At 38.1% G+C, this 25,604-nt stretch overlaps 1 long non-coding RNA gene across 1 annotated transcript; it reads right to left on the bottom strand.

Annotated features, from left to right (window-relative positions):
- Window positions 1-638: 638 nt before the first annotated feature.
- On the bottom strand, window positions 639-8,013 carry LOC121383030. The gene is made up of 3 exons (XR_005959243.1): window positions 7,897-8,013; window positions 4,485-4,686; window positions 639-695 (listed from the first exon to the last, which is right to left on the bottom strand). It is a non-coding gene; the product is annotated as an uncharacterized LOC121383030 (long non-coding RNA).
- Window positions 8,014-25,604: the final 17,591 nt, after the last annotated feature.

Genomic DNA, 25,604 nt, shown 5'->3' with positions numbered 1-25,604 from the left:
AATAGTCTGGGGAACAGTCCAAGGGCACAACGGAACTAGTCTAAGTAGGTCAGGGCATGACTCATACCAAGGCCAGACACCTGCCAAGTATGCCAAGGGCGGTCCATGACTCACACCAAGGCCAGACACCTGCCAAGTGTGCCAAGGTCGTTCTTTCTTCAAAGCAATGGGTTAGGGATGTTTCACACACACACACACACACACACACACACACACATTCCTTTCTTCCCTTAACAAACATCCCTTTCTTCTCCTTAACAAATATTCCTTTCTTCTCCTTAACGCATATGCCTTTCTTCTTAACAAACATTCCTTTCTTCGAGACAAATATGTCTTTCTTTCCCTATGACTAAAACAAAATACTAAAAATAAATATTTGTATTCAATTAATCTTTATTTTACGAGGAAGGAAATGTTTTATTTACTCAACACATTTTATTTACGGTTATACGGACATATGGTTAAGGACCACACAGATTTTGAGAGAAAACCCGCTGTCGCCACTACATGGGCTACTCTTCCGATTAGCAGGCAGGATAGCACATACCACGGTCGTTGTCCAGTTGTGGAGCACTGGCTGGATATAGCCCAATGGGCCCACCGACGGGGATCGATCCCAGACCTACCGCACATCAACGGAACACTGAGCTACGTCCCGTCCACACAGGGTTATTAGAGGATGCTTGTATTGGGTTCTGCTTGAACATAATAAATAAATAAACAAATAAATAAATAAATAAAATAAAAACAAATAAATAAATAAATAAATAAACTAATTTAAAAAATAATAATAGAAGAAAAATACTTCTACCACATGAGATACGAACGACGTACCTTTCACGCTCAAGTCGACTACGCTAACGACTGAGCTACCGAGACATAAGCAAAATCTGTCATTTAAACCATATATATGTGTGGGTGTGTGTGTGCTCGCGGGATGAAGCGACGAAATAGGTCAGTTCATAATAATCTTGTGAATGTGCTATCAGATAGTGTAGAACGAGAATTCCTTTTTTCACCTATTTCAATCATTTCGTCTTTCTGCCAGACTTTGAGAACTTAACTTCTAGAAGTTCCGTAGAGTATTTTATTTAGAGACTGACAACACAAGATACCATCACTTGCCGGATGTAAACAGTGATAACCATTCATCATTCAGCGCGCTAAAATTAAATACACTACCTCGCGTCGGGCAGTCCTTAGATGTGGTAGGTTAACGGCACCACTAGAGCATCTCGATTTATTAATCATCGGCTATTGGATGTGAAACATACTTCTGACAGTTTTAGAGAGGAAACCCGCTGCACTTTCCCATTAGTAGCAATTAATGATCTTACACCATCCCTGACAAGGCTAGGCGATGAGTCACACACCAAGTACGTCAAGGCTATGACTTACACCAAGGTCGCACACCTGCCCAGGTATACCAGTCACTGCCTTCTAAGTCGATCAATGCTAAACAAATCGGTCAGAACCAGTCCAAGGACATCAGTACCAACTTAAGTCGGTCAGGGCCAGTCCAAGGACATCAGTACCAACCTAAGTCGGCCAGGGACACGGGCGAGCGTTCACCCTAGTAGACCACACCACTATGACTCACACCTGCCAAGTACACCAAGGTCAAGGTCACGGAAAGTAGGTCATAGCCCCAGGAAGGCCTTGTTATTACTAGTATGCAGCATACCCTTTAATGATACCGAACTAATCGATGAAGCAATACATAGAGACTTGACTGTTCCATAAGTTGTCTTTATACCTGTATTATAAAAGAAGTTTTAACCTATGCCTAATTTGTAGTAATATATATAAAAGAAAGAAATGTTTTATTTAACGACGCACTCAACACATTTTATTTACGGTTATATGGCGTCAGACATATGGTTAGGACCACACAGATTTTGAGAGGAAACCCGCTGTCGCCATTACATGGGCTACTCTTCCGATTAGCAGTAAGGGATCTTTTATTTGCGCTTCCCACAGGCAGGATAGCACAAACCATGGCCTTTGTTGAACCAGTTATAGATCACTGGTCGGTGCAAGTGGTTTACACCTACCCATTGAGCCTTGCGGAGTACTCACTCAGGGTTTGGAGTCGGTATCTGGATTAAAATTTCCATGCCTCGACTGGGATCCGAACCCAGTACTTACCAGCCTGTAGACCGATGGCCTGCCACGACGCCACCGAGGCCGGTAACACAGGTATGAAGGCAATTAATAGAACAGACAAGTATTGCCTCATCGATTAGTTCAGTATTATTAAAGGATAAGCTGCACTCTTTGGTTGTTCTAGCATTTTGTCATCACCTCGATATTAATATCTATATATTTTTATATATATTTACTCTCTGATTTAAAAAAAAATGTTTTAGTTTGATTTGGTATTGGTTTAAAACGTAATAATATGGTTTTTTTAATGAATTATATGTTTATGCACTATATGCCTACATGTTAATTCATCGGTGCTCGTTTCACACAAACGGTCTTTTTTATATACGACCAGGGGCCTAATTCACAAAGCTCTCTTAGGCTCTTCTAGACAACAAAGCATCCTCTTTGCAAGTCTTTTAGCACTGCACTGCGATATCGCAAAGTTGCGAGAGTTTAGTGAATTAGGCCCCTGAACTATAGTTTTAATAAAATCGGTAGGGGTGGGTATTTTCAGATTTGGGGAACCAGTGCCTCCCGCCTTCCCACGGACGCTTCCTGGTATCCAACATCTATGAGCTAAAATTGTATTATTTTTCGAGATAAAAGTTAAAGATGATTATCTATTCTAAATGTTTAAATGTTAACATTATATTCGACATTGCTGCTTTAACAAATAATCGGCCTAAATGCGCTTTCATTTAAAAAGTAACTATATAAATAGTTTTTACCATAGTTTGACACCCAATAGCCGATGTATTTTCGTGCTGGGGTGTCGTTAAACATCTATTCTATTCTATTATATTATATTCTATTCTATTTCATATAAATGGTTTAGTTGGGGGCGGGGGCATTTTTGTTCTTTTATTTATTATTATTATTATTAACGGTAATACATGCAGTGTAGGATATAACATATTTTACAACTGCAAAACTCAAATACAACTACATCTTTAAAAAGCCTGTTACCATAGTTGCATAAAGGCGGCTTCATGCTAAATGCAAAGGTTATGACTTTAAACTAAACGTCCGTAACATTTACAATTAAAGTTATATGTTTACTAGTGGGAAATAAATACTGAAAAATCTACAGAGGATGACCATCAGGTTAAACGTGTTATGCTAGGGTTAGACTGGCAACGGTCAGGACGGAGTTGGCCGACTCGACGCTAACGATGTAATTTACCAAACTCCCGACATAGACGGCTGCGCTCAGATTGTCAACTAATTGATCGTAGTATACGACGGTAATTTAGTATTAAGAGTGCCAAGACTAGCAACTAGACCGTCGTAGATGCCGTGAGATCGGCGAGTTGGCCAATTTCGTCGTGACAGTTATTAGTTTGAACCTAGCATCACACATCAATTTTGTGCGTACATCTTAAGCTTATAGTTGTAAACAGTTTGTATACCTATAATTGTTTATGGTAAATTCAGTGATTAATCAAAGGCTCAAAACATCACGGAATCTGCTAGAAACGTGATGAAGAAGTTTGTTTTGTTTAACGACACCACTAGAGCACATTGATTTATTAATCATCGGCTATTGGATGTCAAACATTTGGTAATTCAGACATATAGTCTTAGAAAGGAAACCCGCTACATGTTTCCATTAGTAGCAAGGAATCTGTTACATGCACCATCCCACAGACAGGATAGCACATACCACGACCTTTGGTATACCAGTCGTGCTGCACTGGCTGGAACGAGAAATAGCCCAATGGGTCCTCCGACGGGGATCGATCTCAAACCGACCGCACAATAAGCGAGCGCTTTACCACTGGGCTAATATGTATTTCATTTAAGATACCTATGATAGCTAACAATTACTAACGGTAAATGTTCTAAACGAACATTTGCTTTGTGTGTGTGTTTTTTGGATGTTTGTTAATTGTTATTTTATTTCTGTGTTGTCGGTTGGTTGTTTTGGGGTTGGGTTTTTTTTTGGGGGTTTTTTTTTGGGGGGGGGGGGGTTGGGGGGGGTGATTAGGAGGGAAGTCGTGGGGTTTTTGTCTCTTTTTTGTCTTTTTATTCTGTGTCCTTTTTTATGCTGTTGTTATTGTTGTCAATTTTGTATTTTGAACAGATCCATCTTTTTTTTCTGTCTCTCTTTTAATTATTATCCCCCAGAGAATATAAATATTGCAATGCCAATCTCGTCATAACTATCTCAGTATTTTGCATTAGATTCTGTCGCCAAAGGAGTTACAACCTTTACCAAAATACACCTTAATGACTGAATAGTTTCATAACATTTTAGCGAAACCTTTTATGACGAAGAACACTCTATTACGATTTCGTTTTGGCATTGTCTGCCGCAGTTCTCTATAGTTATTTACTTGTATTGCCATTAGCGCAATTCCGCTTCAAAGATCCGTGGTATTCGAGTGGTAATTTGAAAGCTAAATATGGCCGACAATTGTTGATGTTCAAAAGAGAACCGTTGATGCCAAAGTCTTTATAAAGAACATTTATCTGCTCCAAGCGTCTCAAGACAGCAATTGCAAGTAGTTCCAACTTTCTGGTTCTAAAATGAATGAGCTGAAAATAATAAATGTTTTTGAGTGGAAAATAAATATGACTATATTATTACTTCAAAGATATATATATCGGGTGATTTTAATAAAAAAAAATTATAATAAATCAAATCAAATCAAATCAAAATAAAATAAAACAAAATAAAATAAAATATAATAGCATAAAATAACATATAATAACATAAAATAAAACAAAACAAAACAAAATTAAATTAAATTAAATTAAATTAAATTAAATTAAATTAACATTTTAAAAAATAAATAAAATAAATAAATACAATTATTAAAAATACCCACTTTTTGAAGTTGATTAGCGGCCAAATTGTACAATGTAGAACATTGAATTTTTTTTTAAAACAATAATAATAAAACAGTTTATAATGATGTGTATTGATGGTAAAATTTTAAACTTTGATATATTTCATATTTTTCAAACGGCACGTGATACCAAACGTAATGTCAAAAATGAGAACCGACTCAACATCTACAGTAACGATGTTCGACTGATCACCATTTTCTTTTCTTACAGCCCATAAAATACAAAAAAAGACAAATAAATTTACTATTTATTGTGCGTAGTTTATGACAGAGAAGGTTTATGTTAAAGGAGATTTATTAAAATGTCACATAATGGGTGTTTCTTGCAAAGAGAATTCGGTAATTTTTGTTTTAAATGTAAATATTACATCTTAAATAACAACGATATTTAAGTATACTTATATATATATATATATATATATATATATATATATATATATATATATATATATATATTTAATATGACAGTAAAAAGTGTGACGGCTATTATATATAATGAGCACAGTAGGTACTCACGGCATTCTAGGACCCAGTTTTACAAAGCGATCGTAGAGCTAAAATCACCTTAAGTTATTAAGTAGAAATGCAAACAAATTACCATATGGTGCTGTGGACAGCCGTTGGCCCGGTTACATAATCGAGTATTTTCTCGACGATTTATCCTTATAATACACATGAACGGCCTCGGTGGTGTCGTGGTTAAGCCATCGGACATAAAGCTGGTATGTACAGAGTTCACAGTCCGGTTCCGGCTCTCACCAAGAGCGAGGTTTAACGACTCCATTGGTAGGTGGAGCCAGCTGTTGTAGTGCACGCCTGTCGTGGGCGCAGGTGCCGGCCTTCGCCGTCTCCTCCGTCCAGGACCACTACACCCTCTTCTCTCTCACTAACCACTAACCAATAGCCCACTGTTATCCTATTACATACTGATACAAATCAATTTCTATTTCTAGTAACATTAAAAAGTGCCATTTAATTTGATATAATTTTGTTTAACGGCACTACTAGAGCACATTGATTAATTAATGATGGGTTATTGGATGTCAAACATTTGGTAATTCTGACACGTAGTCATCAGAGGAAACTCGCTACATTTTTCCTAATGCAGCAAGGGATCTTTTATATGCACTTTCCAACAGACAGGAAAACACATACCTCAGCTTTTGACCAGTTGTGGTGCACTGTTTGGAATGAGAAAAATCCCAATCAAGTGAATGGATCCACCGAGGTGGTTCGATCCTGTGACGCAAGCACCTCGAGCGAGCACTCAACCAACTGAGCTAAATCCCGCCAACTATATACTAAATAGAAGTGTATTTATTCATTGGCACTGGATAACAGTTCAGTACATATTTATAATACAGCATGTGTATTTTCAACAAAATAAGTTTTTTATTTCATTTCAACTTATTTTCGTGCTTATATCCAATTAAGGTCCAAACACACTTTCCTGGGCACACACCACATCTATCTGGGATGTCTATCCAAGACAGTGGGTTAGTTGTTAGTGGTTAATGGTTAGTAAGAGAGAAGAGGGTGTAGTGGTCTTACATCTACCCGTCGGGTTCGTGCACGATGTCCTGGGCAGACACCTCATCTGGGCTGTCTGTCCAGGACAGTGGGTTAGTTGTTAGTGGTTAGTGGTCTTACACGTACCCATCGAGTCGTTAAAACTCGCTCTGGGTGGGAGCCGGTACCGGGCTGCGAACCCTGTACTTGTCAGCCGTATACCCAATGGCTTAATCACGACACCACCGAGGCCGGTTAACAAAATTAACAATCATTTGCCAAGCAAAGGGAGTTAATTCTTCACTATCGTTATAACGGTAAATTTGTTATAACGGCAAGACAAGTAATACAGTATTGCACCAACTTGGTCGTTATAAAGAAGGTTGACTGTATTTGCACAGATAGTAGTAATCAGTGTCACATATTACTACCAATCAGAGCCGCAGTTGTTTTTACTCCGTAGATATTTGACTTCGAACTTTGACCCGGAACCTTCTGCTTTGGTGCTATGCAACCACGAGCAGACCCACTTACGGCAATATCGGTTCAACCGACCGTTTCAGCTCTGCATGCATTGGCACGGCAGAGTGATGTTTTCGCGCAGTTGGCGGCGCAGCAATAAAACTGTGGTCGGTAGATAACAGTTCCCATTTTCTATGAATAAGTAATGGAACGATTGCACCGCCGAGGCTTATGTCTATCGTTTGGCGACAGATGGGTGTTCAAAGACCAGTGCTCAAATTACAATGGGTGGCGTTCCATTTCGTCGAAATACACAAGTGGAATTCCACGTTCACACTTAATCACATTTTTAACGCCGGTCACTGATGACTGCTAAAAATGGATTTGACACAGAAATAATCGGGGCGGCTTGTGACGTATTATTGGCAACATAAATAGTGACACTGTCTCGTGGCTAACAAGGGGGGGGGGGGGGGGATGGTCTATTGATATTTGCGTAGAAGAATAGAATGTCTGTTGTAAACAGTTTAAGCCTTGCCAAATATTAAGGAGACACACACACACAACACACATACACACACACACACAAATACACGCACAAACACACAACACATACACACACAAATACACACACACACAAACACACACACACACACACACACACACACACACACACACCACCTTTATAAAACGTTTATGCAGGTGGCGGATTAAAGGAGAAAGGAAATGTTTTATTTAACGACGCACTCAACACATTTTATTTACGGTTATATAGCGTCGGGGGAAAAGGAGTGCCGGTTATTTTTCCATTCAATCTCAAAATTAAATAGGGTTCTGTCAAAGCCGTTTCTCGCCAAAAGTATACATTTATTTTCGTTTTAAAACGTAAAGACTATACTTTCAACTATACGCCTATAACAGTTACTTGCTTAATCCCCTTCGTGCTAAGAAGCACATAAGGCTGTAACCAGAGGTCGCCACTGCTGCCTGTCTTTTGCCAGCTTCTCCAGCAGCCCCCAGCTCAGACTGCCCTCTCGTTACTGTAATCAAGTAATTCAATTTGCATATAAAATACATTTGGGGTTACAACTGTAGACGGCGACAGAAAGGCTAACGTCAGTTTTAATCGTCTAGGTTTTTCATAAAATGTCTTCTGATTTATTTATTTTTTGCGGAGAGGGCTAAAAACTACTACAAATTAAAGGTGCTTTCTAAAAGTTGCAAAACTACTACAGATTAAAGGTGCTTTCTTAAAGTTGCAAAACTACTACAGATTAAAGGTGCTTTCTAAAAGTTGCAAAACTACTACAGATTAAAGGTGCTTTCTTAAAGTTGCAAATGTCTTATTTCGCCGTTTTTACATCTATTTGTGATAAAGGAGCGGGACGTAGCTCAGCGCGATCGGTCTAGGATCGATTACCATCGGTGGGCCCACTGGGCTAGTTCTCGTTCCAGCCAGCGCTCCACAACTGATATAACATAGGCCGTGGTATGTACTATCTTGTCTGTGTGATGGTGCATATAAAAGATTCCTTGCTACTAATCGAAAAGAGTAGTGACAGCAGGTTTCCTGTCTCAATATCTGTGTGGTCCTTAACCATATGTCCGACGCCATATAACCGTAAATAAAATGTGCTGAGTGCGTCGTTAAATAAAACATTCATTCCTTCTATTTGTGATAAATAACTATAAATTAATCGATCCCACATATTACATTTGCATAATTAGAGAGGATTTACACCCACATCATACCAACATCGGCTACCAATAGCTAATCATAATGGTCCGAATTTACAAAGCCTGTTTATGTCTTACATGTAACTATATATATATATATTTATTTATTTATTTATTTACAATGCAAAATATGATTCGGTAACAGTACTAGCTCACTGGCGCAGGAAGCGGGATGGGGGCATGGGCAATGGGGGACTGTGCCCACCTCTTTTCTTGATCAAGTAGCAGCAGCAATGGTTTATATATATTAGCTACAGTGGCGTAGGAAGGTGCAAAAAAAGTGCTGGGGGCACATACACATACATGTGTGTGTGTGTGTGTGTGTTTCTTGAGGAAACAAATGTTTATGCTCAGAGGCAGCGCATAACCTTATTAACAATATGGATATTCTCGACCTAATTATACAAATATACACATATATATGTGTGAAATTATTTTAATTTTTAATTATTTTATTTTTACTTCTTTCTTTTTGTTGTTGTATTTTTTGGGGAGGATTTTGTTGTTGTTGTTGTTGTTGTTGTTGTTCGGTTGTTGTTTTGTTATTTATCACCCCATCCCCAACCTCTCCCAACACAAAATAGAAGTACACTTAGCGATAATGTAGCTTTAATGCGATACGCGAACACCAAACATTAGAACAGAACGCGCCTTAAAGCGGCGCTACACGATACGAGTACCTCTTACGAGAACAGCAACGAGAATAGCCGATTGTGACGCTAAACATTACGACTTTACCGGTTGCTAGGTGATGCCATACACTACGCGTGCCTTGTACGAGAATATCCAATTGCGACAAGACAAACATTACGATTTCATTGGTTGCTATAGCATATGAAATTGGCTATTATGGTACGGAGTACTGGAAACGTATTGGGTAGCCTTATGAAGTCCGCTATTTCCGTATGACGCAATTGCTTCGTGTGGTTTTGTCTTTATTTGAAGTCTAAAATAAGTTTCTATACGGCGAAACCACCTTCTCAAGCATTTTGTTTTCAATATATTTTCCGATGTTTATACACACACACCCCTCCTAAAATTTCAGCACACGCGCCTGTAATATTTGGCTCTATTACTGAATGATATATGATGATTTCTTTTAAATGAAAATGAAAGTGAAAGTCTCCGTCAAATGACATTATTATCTTTAGGAAAGATTAGTTAAAATTAGCAATGAAACGAGTGGACATGTATGTCTGTTTTCTATCAAGGGGCGGGATTTAGCTCAGTCGGTTGAGTGCTCGCCTGAGGTGCTTCCGTCGCTGGATCAAATTACCTTGGTAGATCCATTCAGCTGATTGTTTTTTTTTTCTCGTTCCAACCAGTGCACTACAACTAGTCAAAAGCCGTGGTAAAGTGATAAAGTGCATATAAAAGATCCCTTGATGCATTAGTAAAAATGTAGCGGGTTTCCTCTGATGACTACGAGTCAGAATTATCAAATGTTTGACATCCAATAGCCGATAATTCATTAATTAATATGCTCTAGTGGTGTCATTAAACAAAAGAAACAAATAAATTGTTTTCTATTGAAATAATTTACACACCGGCCTCGGTGGCGTCGTGGTTAAGCCATCGGACATAAGGTTGGTAGGTACAGGGTTCGCAGCCCGATACCGGCTCCCACCCAGAGCGAGTTTTAATGACTCAATAGGTAGGTGTAAGGCCACTACACCCTCTTCTCTCACTAACCTCTAACAATTAACAACTAACCCACTGTCCTGGACAGACAGCCCAGATAGCTGAGGTTTGTGTGCCCAGGACAACGTGCTTGAAGTTTAATTGGATATAAGCACGAACATAATTAAACTGAAATGAACTAATTTACAAAGACAATAAAGTTCTTACATTTCAGAAACTATATATGCAAACTTGACACTTTTTCTTGGCTGCTTATAACCGGAAAATCAACGGAATGATATATATGATGTTTCGTTTTAGTCAAATTGAAATTGAAAGTTTCTGTCAAAGAAGCTTTTTCTCTTAGCTAAAATTAACAATGAACTGAGCAGAAATGTGTGTTTTCTTTCAAAATAATTTACAGAGAAAATAGAATTCTTACATTTCATATATATCTGTGTCATGGTGCTTGTGTTTGTTTTCTCGCAGGTTTGAAACACTGATCTAAGTCAGTGACTTTAGTAGTTTATCTTCATGTAAGTTGATACACACCGGGGCCCGGTAACGTAAACCACTCGTAACACTTACGTCAGACGTACGCCATACCGAACCCTGCTCATTAATAAATATAAATAACGTAAATGATCACGTTTGAGCGAGGGATGTTCTTAACATGCATGGTATGTTTTATACATATATACATATATATATACATACATATATATATATATATATATATATATATATATATATATATATATATATATATATATATATATATATACCTTTCTGGACACTATATATAGATCTTTAATTTAAACTGAGCCTTAAACATGCTGTTTCTTGTTGTTGTTGTTGTTGTTGTTGAACGATTAAAAACCCTGGATTTGTCAAAATTGGTAACTTGAGTAAGAAGTTGTAAAATAAATCCTTACAACCAGGTTTCAATCAAAAACTTTGTTACAGTCACAATTGCAAGTATCATGAATATTAATTAACAACAGGTCTGTTAATTCTGTCAGTATCGGTATAACTTTCGATAAGATAATCGATTCCGATAATGGTTTACAATATTTAAACGTATGGTCTAATCTAGGCTGTGTGTTCAAATCCCTACCTATACATATTCACGTAGTGTTTAAAAAAACCATGAATTTGTATTCAGAGACGTAATTGAGTATTTGGTTCCCCTAGGCCACTAATATCACACACACATACACACACACACACACACACACACACACACACACACACATATCACCACCACCACCGCCATCCCCACACGCATCCAAAACCATAATAAAGAATATAGTCTACTATGCTACTTGGATGGGGAGGAGGGCATAAAGAGCCAACAGGCACGGATCCAGAATGTTTTGTGGTGGGGGGTCATATACAACTAACTAAATGAAACATATTTAAGAGTACCTATTCAGTCATTAAAATAAGCGAAAAGAAAAAGTGTTGCCCCTCTGGATCCGCGCCTGAGCTAGTAGATTATAATTATAATCCCCCCCCCAAGTTTATGTTGCCCCCACCCCCCCCCCCCCCCCTAAACTGTATTCCTCCTTAGACCGGTACCTAGTTGGCCTACAGGTACTTTAATACGGTTGTTTGTATTCACGTAATGTATATTCAGTTCAGCCAGATCGCAAGTGTCATCTTGGTCCGAGACTTCCTCTTCCTTCGTCTTGGAAACCTAGTATATAGACGAGTTTTGTTTCCAGAATTCCATACACATTTTCCCTCTTAAAAAGGCGTCCTTTGTTTTAATAACCAAATAACGGAACATCATCTTTGGCTCTCACTTAGTCTGGGAAACCCAGCGCCAGACTGTGATTTTGTAATACTAGATATTTATTCAATGACAGACTCGTGTCGTCTTGGTCCGTGTGTAATAAGAAAATGAGTTTTAACTGCTTATTGATTCTCTTAATCTCCCTCCCCGTTCAGCGTTCCTTTAACCTAATTTGGTGAGCGTTGTCCTTATTATGATGACGTCACGCCGCTAGTCGCCATGACGCTAAAAACAGTGCTGACCTCGCTAACCTAATCATGTTTTTTGTGTTGGTTTTAGGGGTTTTTTGGGTTGGTTTTTTTTGGGTTTTTTTTTTAATTTTTTGGTGGGGGGGGAGTATTATTCAAAGGGACGAGATTCCACTGAGCTGTAAAGTGTTCACCTGAAGTTCCCTGGGTTACGGGATCGATATACACATTCCCCGTGTACCGATTTAGTGTTTTCTCGTTCCAGACAGTGCTCCACGACTGGTATATCTCAGATGTGGTTAGGTTTGTTTTGGTTTCTTTTTTATGTTTTACTCTTCTTCTTTTTTCGTGTGTGTGTGTGTGTGTGTGTGTGTGTGTGTGTGTGTGTCTGTGTGTGTGTGTGTGTTTATGTTGTCGGTTTTGTTGTTGGGGATTTTTTTTGGGGGGAGGGGGGGTTGTGGGGATTTTGTGTGGGATTTGGAGGGGGCCTAATCTATTTTTGTTTGTTGTTTTGGGTTTTGTTTTTGTTGTTTTGGGTTTTTTGTTTGTTTTTTTTTAGTTTGGGGGTTATTTATTATTTTTCGCTGCAACAAATGTCTCTGTATGTTAAAATGTGCATATAAAAGATCCATTGTCACTGTTGGTGTCAGCGAATGGGGGCAGAAGAGCCATAGATCCTGGACGGCAGAAGGGTTTGTATTATATTGTATGTGTGTATATGTGTGTGCGTGTGCGTGCGTGCGTGCGTGCGTGCGTGCGTGCGTGCGTGTTTGTGTAGCTTAAAACACTAAAATAATCCACTACTGGTATATCGTAGACTTGTTATTTTTTTCCGCTCCAGACAGTGATGCATGACTAGTACTGGTATGTGCTGTCCTGTCTCTGGAAATAAGCTTATAAAAGAGCCCTTTCTGTTGTTGTTGTTGTTGTTGTTGTTGTTGTTGTTGTTGTTAATAGTAGGAGTAGGCTATTTGGCGGCAAGTGGTATGCACAGATACACCATACAATTGAAGAGACTGGATGGTTGCAGTGCACCGTTCTCTCTGTTGGGAGCGTTTCACCACAATATGTATGTCGTTATGTATGCGTGTAATGGGGCTTGCATAATTCATTACAGCGATTATGAATACTAAAGGCGACGCCACACTATACGAGTGTTTCGTACTAGAACAGCCTATTACCGATCGTCATGTTGTCTTATCACAATCGGTTATTGTCGTGAACATTCTTGTACCAGGCACTCGTATCGTGTGGTGTTGCCCTAAGCTCGTTGTAGGATTGTTGAAGAACTGTCCTTATCTGGGAAGAGCGTTTTTGTTTGTGTGTGTTGCATTTTTCTTTCGTGTAATCCTTGCTTTTTGTGTAATACTAGTTGTGGGCGAAATATCTCAGTTATCTTAGTAGAAGCCTTAAGTTCACCTAATTGGCTGAAGACAAGTTATTGTGATAAAGGTTGTGGCAGGCAGAATGATTTTACCGCCCTAGGTGGTGTAGTGGTTAGGATATCGGACTAAAGGCTGGTAGGTACTGGGTTCGCATCCCGGTACAGGCTTCCACGCAGAACGAGTTTAAAGACCTAAAGCCACTACACTGTATCACTAACAACTGACCACTAACCCACTGTCCTGGACAGACCACCCAGATAGCTGATGTGTGTGTTTCAACCTTAATTGGATAGAAGCACAAAAAATATATATAAATGAAATGAATGAAATGCCTAGGAAGAGTATTTGTGTTTTGTAGTTTTGTTTCGAATAATCTTTGCAATTACATAATACTAACCCAGATTGACCTAAAGACAATTATTATGATAAATGGTTAGGATCGGTTACTAAACGACACCGGAATCTATTGGTGTAGTTATTTTTATTCAGTTTGTAATAAAGTATTTTCTTCTATTCCAAGATATCTTGAATGATTTTGCGTTTTGCCTTTCTGCGTTGAAGGTCAAGGTCACTGTTACTGTTACTAAAATTTGACATACAACGTCACCGCACTAGCGACTTCATTCCTAGACCAATTTGCATGAAACGTCATAGTATATGGCATCTTGAACAAGTTCCCGTTTCGAATCTCTGAGTCAAAGGTCAAGGTCATTTTCAAAAATGCGATGTTACCACTCTAGCGACTTCATTTATCCTTACATTTTCATGAAATTTCATATATATATATATATATATATTTATATTTATATTTATATTTAAGGTCACTATTACTAAAATAGAAATGCAACGTCATCGCTCTCACGACTTCATTTCTAAAACTGATTTCATAAAACTTCACATATACGATTAGGAGTTCACGTTTCACCTGTTTGTACCAGTTCAAGACCACTATTACCAAGAATATAGATTACAACCACACTGCTCTACCAACTTCATTTCTCATGCGATATTCATAAGATTTAACATACAGTAATAGGATGATGCAATCGCGTAGGGCGTTTTGCAGCTTTTTCTATGCCTTGTTAATTATTATTATTATTATTATTATTATTATTATTATTATTATTATTCCTTCATCGTTAACGATACACCAAAACGAGCACAGAATAAAACCATAAAATTTTTAACGGTACCCCAACATGACACCCTCGAAGAATACTCATAAATACACACCAACAAAACCACAAACATCACTAAATACTGGATACACAAGTGTTTTTGTTTAGTTTGGGTTTTTTTTTTTATTGTTGTGGGGGGTAGGTGGTCTGGAGGGTTTTGGGGAAGGGGGTTGTTTGTTTCGATGTTTATATGTCGTTGTTGTTGGGGGGGGGGGGGTTTGCTTTGGAGTGGGGTTGGGTTTTTTAGTTGTGGGTTTTTTTGTTTTTTTTTTTGGGGGGGAGGGGGGGGGGATTTCTTAGTGTGTGTTTCTTTTTTTGTTACCATAATCTTGAGCGACCCAACTAACGTAGCCGAAGTAATCAGTTTGAAATTGTAGCCGAAGTAATCAGTTTGAAATTGTAGTATTCGTACATATGGGGGCGGGATTTAGCTCAGTCGGTTGAGTGCTCGCCTGAGGTGCTTACATCGCAAGATCGAACCATCTCAGTGGATCCATTAATCTGATTGGATTTTTCTCGTTCTAACCAGTGCACCACAACTGGTCAAAGGCCGTGGTATGTGCTTTCCTGTCTGTGGAAAAGTGCATATAAACGGTCCCTTGCTGCATTAGAAAAAAAAATGTAGCGGGTTTCCTCTGATGACTACGAGTCAAAATTACCAAATGTTTGACATCCAGTAGCCGATGATTAATTAATCAATGTGCTCCAGTGATGTCGTTAAACAAAACAAACAATATTCGTACATGTGATACCCAATGTATTTGATCGTCATCGCCATAACACTGTATAGTTGTTATGATCATTCTCTGCAATGGAAGGCTTTTAATATCACCGCCAATTACTGTAATAATATCGAAATAGTTGACTATCATCACTTTTCGACATGAAGAATGAGTCTACAGATAGAAGTTTCACCAAGGGTTTCATCATAAAAACAAGTCTAAATTCATAAAATGATACGTACGTTACATGTTACATAACGCCAATCTCAATTTGCGAATATAAATTAAAAATCAGGCTAACAAACATCGGAGAAACTAATTTTGGCTTGCGTTTGACACAGCATGGTATCAGATGCTATTGTCTAAATACGACAATTTGTAGCTATATTTCCCTATTGGATTTTCTTGTTTTGTTTTATACGAATGGACGACTCAGATTTTAAAATGTATATGTTACTAATAAAAAAGTGAGTGAAAAAAACCCACCCAATTATAATGTTTGTAAGATATACAGTGGTAAAGCGCTCGCTTGGTGCGCGGTTGGTTTGGGATCGATCCTCATCAGTGGGCCCATTGGGCTATTTCACGCTCCAGCCAGTGCACCACGACTGGTACATCAAAGGTCGTGGTATGTAGTATTCTGTCTATGGGATGGTGCATATAAAAGATCCCTTGCTGCTAATCGAAAAGAGTAGCCCATAGTGTGGCGACAGTGGGTTTCCTCCCTCAATATCTCTGTGGTCCTTAACAATATGTCCGCCGCCATATAACCGTAAATAAAATGTGTTGAGTGCGTCATTAAATAAACCATTTCCTTTTCTTTTCATTTCCTTTTGTCATATAGGGTGGCATAACACTCAAAATACAGTTATCGGTATTCAACAAATTGATCCAATATTTAACAATACGAATGTTCATACTTATGCACAAAGGCGATCTGCGTAATTCAATATGGATCATCATATTAGTAGTGATCCTTTTCACGCCTAAACTACGTTTACAGAATTGTAAATGTAGGATCTTGTGACCAATTGCTTTGTTAAAACCCCAAACGTCACAGCCATAATTTAAAATATTGCTACCATATGTATCACACAGTGATAGTAATGGTTCTACGTTTAGGAAATAGTTACTAGTTGTACAAAATAGAGCTGCTATAGCTTTTCTACGTTGGTTGCATATTACCTTTTGTGTGGTATTACATTGGCTAGTACATTTTATAATGAAGACAGACCTACATTAACCGTAATCGCTAAATGAAAACAAGAATTAGCGCGTCATATGTACGAAACTGAACTGGATGATTTGTGTTAAATAGTTAATTGCTAAACATATCCTAAAGATTACATTTTTAGTTACATTTATACTAGGTTATTGCTCAATCTTGTGAAGATATATTAACAAAGTTTATTTCAGTTTCAACAACATAATCCTATATTAAACTAAAATAGTATAAAAAGAGTAAAGTGCTGAAATTCGTAATTGTTTTGTGATCTAAAACGAAATAATTCACCTTATTGCTCTCAACGTATTGCTATTTTTGGGCTGCCATATGAAAGAGAACATCTGGATATATTTTCGGTCACACATTATAGCCAGGAATATAAGGTACTCTAAACTGGTTATTCAAGTTTAACACTATCCTAAAACTAGGCCTAACGCGAATGTTTGATTTAAACAAATAATTTTCGGACCGAATCTTTTGTCTGTAATGAAATTGCATTGATGCCGAGACATGTCATTCATTACTCGTTCAGGATAGAAAATAAAAGAGATATTATTTATAAACATAAAGAGGAAACGGAACAAGAGCGGTTGGAGAGACAAGGGATTTAGAGGTGGATAGCGAAAGCAGTTAAAAGATAGGTGCAGCTGCCAAATCGGAAGGAACTGAGAAGAAATTCAACGGAGAGAAAGGAAACGGAGCAGTTGGAGAAAAGAAAATATATAAAAAAAGGAACAAGTAATGGGGAAATATTTTTGTAATAAAGCTCGATTTCCTACAAAAATAAAATTATACATGTTGGAATAAATGTTATACATTTTGAATTGGGAAATTGCACAGAACATATTCTTTCTCTTTTCATAGGCTTTAAGAATCCCCACTGCCAAAATAAATAAATAATAAAAAATATGGAATACATATTGTTTAAAACATATTTTTAGTAACAATCTTGTACCTGTATTTACATGAAAACAATGGACATGACATCTATAAGCTGTGCATGTGGCTGGTGTCACCGTTAGATCGGAATATGCTGAACGTTTGCCATTGCATGGTAATGGCCAATGTTCTGACAGTGATTCATGAGGTCATGTCATCACAGTAATAGTTAAATACCGTTCGTGTGTTGAACCTGTTTCAGTTTCTTGTACAAAGATACGACCAAGTCTCAATCTGTCTAACAAACGATGTCTCGTTCACGTTCTCCACAATGTTCATTACCAGAGTTGATTGTAAACATGCTTCCAAGTCTGTCTGCAAAGATGCATCCTGGGAGATCCATATTCCTCTGTGAATTAATACTTGATGAATTCCGTCACGCAGTGGAAAAATACACTTCATCATCACCACCAAGTTTTGTTACAAGACATGTCGGCAGTCGTCTATTCTTTACGTGCTTGGACTTGCACTATTAAACTCAGGCTGTGGAGTCATTCACCACACGATAATTGTCATTCTCTAATTATTTATCTGAGCCTATGCTCTATAACTGGTATATAACAAAGGCCGTGGTATATACTATTCTCTGTGTGGGTAGCTGCATATAAAAGATCCCTTGCTGCTAATCGGAAAGAGTAGCCTATTGTAGGACGGCAGAGGGCTTCCTCTCTCATTATATGTGTGATCCTTAACTATATGTCCAATGGCATATAACCGTAAATAAAATGTGTTGACTGTGTTGTTAAATAAAACATTCCTTCCTTCTCAATCTAATTAAAATTAGCTCCACTATTACATGTGGATCTAACAGCAGCCAGTTGGAGCTCATGTCCACCAATCAAAACCTTACTTGCAGAATCATGCCAGTGATTTACAAATAATTTGAAAACATTCCGAATTATCCTGAGGGTATACGACATGTTTCGTGTGAATTACGAATGCCTTAAAACATGTTTTATTTTATAAAATAAATAATTTGTAATGTAAAACTGAAGACTGATTTAGTTTTTAGTTTTTTTAAATAAATAATTTGTTATGTAAAATTGAAGACTGATAACCCATCCCGTACGTATTGGTATGTTTCGCTGTACTGCGGCCCACTAAAATAGACTCGCCCGATATTTTTAGAATTTGTATGCTCCCAAATAACGTTATAAAAGGCTAAGTGTGATTGGTCAATATTTAAATTATTATTTACAGATGAAATGTTACTTGGACATTGGAGACTACGCAGTGTTGTTAGCAATCTGATTAAAATTATTTCTACTGGTCTAAACAAGGCATTCGTAATTCAAATGAAACATGTACCCTCAGGATAATTAGGAATGTTTTCAAATTATTTTCAAATCACTGGCATGATTCTGCAAATAAGGTTTTGATTGGTGGACATGAGCTCCAACTGGCTGCTGTTAGATCCACATGTAATAGTGGAGCTAATTTTAATTAGATTGCTTCCTTCTACCCCTGCGCGTGCTGTAACCTCACCGTGGTGCAGGGGTGTAACATTCTCTTTGAGAATGGCCAATACAGCACAAATACCTTGCGTTTTTTTCGAGATATAATTGAAATTTTGAGTAAAAGTCAGTATCTATCTGTGATATTTGTATTGTTGCACAGTTCTTTACACTGTTTTTATTTAAATTTTGAATTTTTATATTGATCATCACTTTATTTGTTTGCATTACCATAGTTTGACACCCAAATAGCCGATGTATTTTTCGTGCTGGGGTGTCGTTAAACATTCATTCATTCATTCATTCATTCTATGAATTTAAATTTAGAAGCTTCCGCGACACTGACTTTATTCTTATAAACGGTAAAGTTTACAATGGAAGGTTACCGTCTTTGTGTGGTTAAGAAATCAGACTTTAGGCTGGGGATATTGGCATTGGGTTAACATTCAAACAGCGGCCCTCACAGTGAACAGTTAAAGTTTATTCATATATATATATATATATATATATATATATATATGTATGTATGTATGTATGTATGTATGTATGTATATATGTATGTATGTATGTATTGATGTATGTATGTATGTATGTATTGATTGATGTATGAATGTATGAATATCTCTATATTGTATGTATGTCGAGGTTGACTGTTACAAACATAGATATTAACGCACTGGCGCAGGGGATAATTAAATAATTTCTGGCCTCACAAATTGTCCGATGCCTTTGCGGGGACTCGAACATGTGGCACCGAATGTATGTATGTATGTATATATATATATGTGTGTGTATGTATGTATGTATGCATGTATGTATGTATGTGTGCATATATATATATATATATATATATATATATATATATATATATATATATTGTTTAACGATACCACTGGAGCATATTGATTTATTAGTCACCGGCTAGTGGATGTCAAACATTTGGTAATTCTGACACGTAGGCTTCCCACAGACAGGACAGAACATACCACGATCTTTGATATACTAGCCGCGGGGCACTGGTCTCTGGTGAGTTTTGTCGGTAATTGGAAAGCATGTGTTCTAGCTACTGGGGCCCCTGTCTGAACATTCGAAGAACAAGAAGAAGAAAAGTGTGAGGTCAATACGCCGACTGCTTTCGCGCTAACCGTTCACACCTATCTTGGACACACAGCTCATACAGACAAGTTGTAGTCCCAGGACACCGTGCTTGAACCTTAATTGGACAGAAGCAAGAAAATTAAACTGTCATTGAGCTGATTCAATGAATGAACCAATGAATGAATGAATGAATGAATGGTATTTGTTAGTTTTCTTGAACAATACCACTAGAGCACATTTGATTTATCAATCATCGGCTATTGAATGGCAAACATTTGGTAACTGCGACATATGGTCTTAGAGGGGAAACCCGCTACATTTATTTTCATTATTAGCAAGGAATCTTTTATATGTACCATCCTACAAATAAGATAGCACATACTACGGCCTTTGATATAGCAGTCGTGGGGCACAGCCTGGAACGAAAAATTGACGAACGTGCCCACCAACGGGGATCGACCGTCCGCGCATCAGGCCAGCTTTTTACCAGTGGGCTACATGACAGTCTTAATGTATTCATAGCTCTAACACAGTGAGTTCTATCAATTCGTTTAGAACTGGCTCCGTCTATTTCAAGACTAAAAACAATCTCTGACACGGACTCTTGTATCTTGCCCAAGTCTCGTTTAAAGGACTCTCTAAGCCGTGTATGATTAGATTACTTCCACCTATTCTGAACTTCGTGGTTGTCTTGCGATTTTTTCCAACAACTTCGGAATTTTCTCCTGCCATTTCGTCGGCTTTTCGTTCTAAGTTTGTTGCATTTTTTTATTTTATTTTTTATTTTTTACAAGGGGGAGGGGGGAGGAGTGCGGGACGTAAAGAAAAGAAAGAAAGAATTTTTTTATTTAACGACGCACTCAACACATTGTATTTACGGTTATATGGCAGGGTACTACATTCCACGGCCTTTGATATACCAGTCATGGTGCACTGGCTGGAACGAGAAATAGCCCAATGGGCCCACCGACTGAGATCGATCCCAGACCGACCGTACATCAAGCGAGCGCTTTACCCGAGCGCTATGTTCCGCCCAGATTTTGTGATATGGTCGCGAGGGTATGCAGCTCTCATTCACTGTCAGTTATTTTACTTTTTCTACAGAGGAGAGCTGATCTGGACCACGATATATAGTTCCAGCGCTGTCTGATGGAGGAGTGCCACTTTTTATAGTGCACGCGTCAAGTACAGGGTTTTTATATTTTGAAAAATCTCTTTACAGCTTTCGTAAGCAAAGTGGCGCCTGACTGCACTTATGGACGTGTATAGAATAATATTCTGAACAATGAACTCTAAGTATTTTGCAGAAATAATGCTAAAATATTTAGAGGGAAGAATGCCTTTAAGCAGACTAGCACCTATTTTGATTTTTATCTCCATCCACGGCTTCACTATTGGTATGTAAAGGACCGTGGTGTCATAGGCGTACGAGACAGGGGACGGGTGGCGGGGACTGCCCCAACCCCCTCTAGTGTTGGAGAAAAACCTCAAATTCGGGTAAAAATTATAGAGATATTCGGGCAAAATATGCCAGCCTGAGACCTTTTAACCACTTATTTCCAACATTCTACCCACGCAAAATTAGTTGTACTCCATGTTAAAATGCATATGATGATTCATTTGCAACTGCATATAGCTGTTTGATACTAATGCTAACATGAATAAATGTTGTGATCTAGATTCGAGCATTTTCGTTTAATTCGGTCAAAAACGAATCTCTCTTCCCCCCCCCCCCCCCCCCCCGCCACCCCCATATAGAAATCAGATCCCATACGCCAATTACAGTTAACATGTCCCCACACAATCGATTATGGATCGTTCTAACCGAACGTTAGAGCCAAACCGATCTATTATCGATTAAACTCCATCATTAGACTATCACTATGTGGTATTCTGAACCGGCCTCAGTGGTGTGGTGGTTAAACCACCAGATTTAACGCCGATAGGTGGATTTCAACAGCTCACTGAGGATGGCGGTTAAGACTGAATGTTTGTTTTGTTTAACGACACCACTGGAGCACATTGATTAATTAATCATCAGCTATTGGATGTCAAACATTTGGTAATTCTAACTCGTAGTCATCAGAGGAAACCCGCTAGATTTTTCCTGATGAAGCAAGGGATCTTTTATATGCACTTTCCCACCGACAGGAAAGCACATACCACGGCCTTTGTCCAGCTGTGGTGCACTGGTTGTAACGAGAGAAAAAAAACAATCAGAGGAAACCCGCTACATTTTTTTCCATTAGCAGCAAGAGATCTTTTATATGCACATTCCCACAGACAAACAAGCACGGTCATTGACCAGTTGTGGTACGCTGGTTGGAACGAGAGAAACCCCAATCAGTTGAATGGATCCACCGAGGTGGTTCGATCCTGTGACGCAAGCACCTCAATTGCGCTCTCAGCCGGCGGAGATAAATCACACCCGGTTTGAGACTATTACTACCAACTAGGGACTGTCCTGAGTGTCATGCTATTATAAAATATTTCTGACTAACAGAGCCTTTTTAGCCACTAAAATTACATGTTAAAGGAAACATGTTACGTAAACCATATTTGGCACCAACCATGTACAATTAATTATAAATTGAATCACCTAAAAAAAAAAATTATAAAAAATTAATTACTTAAAATATCTCCATAAAAGAACCCCAGATACGAGCTCTTAGCGGAAATTGCCGATCTTTAATGAGCAGGGCAATCACGAGGTCCGTGACGTCAGAGACGCGTCGCTTGATCTGACGCCTTACACTTAAAAGCATTAGTCCGTACCACGCATAAAGAATCTAAGACTTGCACAGCTTACCAAAACAATGAGTGTTCGTTCGCAAAACGTTTTGCCGTATCAATATGAGCTGTTAGTAAATGAAGAAAGACACACATTTACTTACAACAGTGATACTGAAGAAAAAACGGATAGCGAGTCGGAGGGTGGAGAAACTGATGGTGCCAGACCAGACCGGTCGACCAATTTACAGCCCGGAGCCCGAAAGTAACCCGGAGACAAAACCAAAACTCGGATGCTAATGCCGAGGTGTATACTGTTCATATTTAGCATAAAGATACACCTCGATATGATGTATTTAAATATGTAAAAAATATAAATGTAGGACAAACATTTTTGGGTGGGTTTTTTTAGAAAATATCGCATTTTTTATGTTCGGGCTGTACATAATGAAATCTGTATGCAGTGTAAACAAACGCTCTAATTTACGACAAGGCGCTTCACTTTAATTAACCTGGCTTGTAAAACAACATAAATGACTTGAGAGTATAATCAACTTTTAAACTAAATATATTTCTATTTGCATCAATAGAACGAAATGGGGTTATAGTATTTTTCTCTCATAAAAAAAAGTAGCATATTATTAGGCCTATTGGCTGGGTGCGTTAGAGTAAAAACGACCACTCACGATACCCAAGTGATAATTTTCTTTTCTTTGGTACTACGTAATTGGTCAGTTTTGTAATTTTAGATGGGAAAGTCTACTTAATCAAGGGTTTTACAGCATTATTTACAGTAATGAAGCAGGGCGGCTGATAATGTCCATTAACATTGTACTATAGTCGCGACAGGTTACGCCACAATACCCTGTGATCTTAAAAAAACTGGCACGTATTTTGTACATATGTCTAGACCGTGGTAATCACTTACCTGGTCGATACCGTGCAATATACACCTGCCAATCAGGAATCACATGTGCAGGCCACGGAAAGAAAGGACCAATTAACTAAAACAACACTCCGATTCTCAAGTCAGCCCGTGGATGAAACATAATAGTTATTTCGACACCGACAGTAGTGGTTTATTTTGTATTGAACTTCGTGTTGCTTTGGGGCTTCGGGCGATGAGGAACGTTTTTGTGACGTATTCCGCCCGAAGATTAAAAACATTATTTAAAATTATTATTGTTTTCTACACGTTTTTTAAAAACATATTTAAATACATCGTACTGAGATGTATCCTCATGCCAAATCCCATGTTTGTATATGCCATATTTAATTACTTATTGACGTTTCCTTCTTCGGACGGTGAATACAGATTTTGTTATGTAGGCCTACAGCCCTAACATGAAAAATCTTTTTTTTTCCAAAAAAAATAAATAAATAAAAAATTCTACATTTTTGTTTTAACATATATAAATACATCATGCTGAGGTGTATCTTTGTGCCAAATATGTACAATGTACACCTCGGCATTCGCAACCGAGTACTGTATTTGTCTCCGGGTAACGTTTGGGCTCCGGGCTGTAAATAGGCTGACACCAAAGTACTATGCGGTGTTGGTGTCCAATCTTTTCTTTTGCGATAAAATACACGCGTCTTTCTTCGGATACAATCCTTTGGAAAACCATAAAAAGACAATCCCGATCGTTTAAAGTGTTTATTTTTACACCCAAAGGCCGCGCAGTACGGCACTGTTGGACTGAAAAGATCGTAAGCCCCTTAAACAGTTAACAACAATGGAAGAGTACAGCGGCTCTGACGTCACTTCCCTTTTTTTCCGAACGCTCACGAAGAAATATGCATAAATCGTACTTTGATACTGATTAGCGTAATTTCTTCATTTTAAGTTAACTACACGTATTTTATTGTTATAAAGTTATTTGTATATTATTTTTATATCATTTTTCTTTTAAAATGAGCTATAATATGGTCTCGTGTCATGTTTCCTTTAAGGAAGGAACTAGTTTATTTAACGACGCACTGAACACATTTTATTTACGGTTATATGGCATCGGACATATGGTTAAGGGCCACACAGATATTGAGAGAGGAAACCCGCTGTCGCCACTTCATGTGCTACTCTTTTTGATTAGCAGCAAGGGATCTTTTATATGCACTATCCCATAGACAGGATAGCACATACGACGGCCTTTGATGTACATGCTGTGTTGCACTGGCTGGAGCGAGAAATAGCCCAATGGGCCCACTGACGGGGATCGATTCCAAACCGACCGCGTATCAAGCGAACGTTTTACTACTGGGCTATAATTACATGTTAAATGAATTACCCCGGTATTTTTTTTTTTAGAATGTCAGTGTCTGTATATTCAATGTATTGCTGCTTGTCTTAAAGTCGCACGCCCTAGTTTCAGCCCGCGAAAATTTATTCTAATTTTGGTTAATTTACAAAACTGTAACACACTTAGATCACGTTTTTTATAAAATAGAGTGAAACAGCAGGTTTTATATCGATAAATACCATGGGAATCCCCGCGACCCAATTACTTGAAATAATTTTGAAAGTTAGTATTCTGATGTCACCGGTAGATGTCGCTCGAA

Source organism: Gigantopelta aegis, chromosome 10 (assembly GCF_016097555.1).
Source record: "Gigantopelta aegis isolate Gae_Host chromosome 10, Gae_host_genome, whole genome shotgun sequence".
Taxonomy (NCBI): Eukaryota; Metazoa; Mollusca; class Gastropoda; order Neomphalida; family Peltospiridae; genus Gigantopelta; species Gigantopelta aegis.
Note: the sequence above shows the minus strand (reverse complement) of the source record. Positions and strands in the feature narration are given on the sequence as shown.